Here is a 1773-nt window from a genome sequence, read left to right on the forward strand (position 1 = left end):
CGGGGCGGCGGCCGAGAGGAGCTACCCTACACCGGAGGCCAGGGGCAGTGGCCAAGAGGACTAATCCCAAGTCCAAGGAGCGGTGGCTGCGTGAGCGCAGGAGGGCCTAGAGGAGCTATCCCACGTTGAAGGTCAGGAAGGGCTGTGGTGAGTAGATACCCCTCGTCCAAGGTAAGGAGCAGCGGCTGCACTTTGCTGGAGCAGCCGTGAAGAGATACCCCATGCCCAAGGTAAGAGAAACCCAAGTAAGACGGTAGGTGTTGCAAGAGGGCATCAGAGGGCAGACACACTGAAACCATACTCACAGGAAAACAGTCAATCTAATCACACTAGGACCACAGCCTTGTCTAACTCAATGAAACTAAGCCATGCCCGTGGGGGCAACACAAGACGGGTGGGTCATGGTGGAGAGATCTGACAGAATGTGGTCCACTGGAGAAGGGAATGGCAAACCACTTCAGTATTCTTGCCTTGAGAACCCCATGAACAGTATGAAAAGGCAAAATGATAGGATACTGAAAGAGGAACTCCCCAGGTCAGTAGATACCCAATATGCTACTGGAGATCAGTGGAGAAATAACTCCAGAAAGAATGAAGGGATGGAGCCAAAGCAAAAACAATACCCAGCTGTGGTTGTGACTGGTGATAACAGCAAGGTCTGATGCTGTAAAGAGCAATATTGCATAGGAACCTGGAATGTCAGGTCCATGAATCAAGGCAAATTGGACGTGGTCAAACAAGAGATGGCAAGAGTGAATGTCAACATTCTAGGAATCAGCGAACTGAAATGGACTGCAATGGGTGAATTTAACTCAGATGACCATTATATCTACTATTGCGGGCCAGAATCCCTCAGAAGAAATGTAGTAGCCATCATGGTCAACAAAAGAGTCCGAAATGCAGTACTTGGATTCAATCTCAAAAACAACAGAATGATCTCTATTCATTTCCAAGGCAAACCATTCAGTATCACAGTAATCCAAGTCTATGCCCCAACCAGTAATGCTGAAGAAGCTGAAGTTGAATGGTTCTATGAAGACCTATAAGACCTTTTAGAACTAACACCCCAAAAAGATGTCATTTTCATTATAGGGGACTGGAATGCAAAAGTAGGAAGTCAAGAAACAACTGGAGTAACAGGCAAATTTGGCCTTGGGATACGGAATGAAGCAGGGCAAAGACTAATAAGAGTTTTGCCAAGAAAATGCACTGGTCATAGCAAACACCCTCTTCCAACAACACAAGAGAAGACTCTACACATGGACATCACCAGATGGTCAACACCGAAATCAGATTGATTATGTTCTTTGCAGCCAAAGATGGAGAAGCTCTATACAGTCAACAAAAACAAGACTGGGAGCTGACTGTGGCTCAGATCATGAACTCCTTATTACCAAATTCAGACTTAAATTGAAGAAAGTAGGGAAAACCACTAGACCATTCAGGTATGACCTAAATCAAATCCCTTATGATTATACAGTGGAAGTGAGAGATAGATTTAAGGGCCTAGATCTGATAGATAGAGTGCCTGATGAACTATGGAATGAGGTTCGTGACATTGTACAGGAGACAGGGATCAAGACCATCCCCATGGAAAAGAAATGCAAAAAAGAAAATGGCTGTCTCGGGAGGCCTTACAAATAGCTGTGAAAAGAAGAGAAGCGAAAAGCAAAGGAGAAAAGGAAAGATATAAGCATCTGAATGCAGAGTTCCAAAGAATAGCAAGAAGAGATAAGAAAGCCTTCCTCTGTGATCAATGCAAAGAAATAGAGG

The sequence above is a fragment of the Bison bison genome, unplaced genomic scaffold (genome assembly GCF_000754665.1).
Source record: "Bison bison bison isolate TAMUID 2011002044 unplaced genomic scaffold, Bison_UMD1.0 scf7180017864118, whole genome shotgun sequence".
NCBI classification, from domain to species: domain Eukaryota; kingdom Metazoa; phylum Chordata; class Mammalia; order Artiodactyla; family Bovidae; genus Bison; species Bison bison.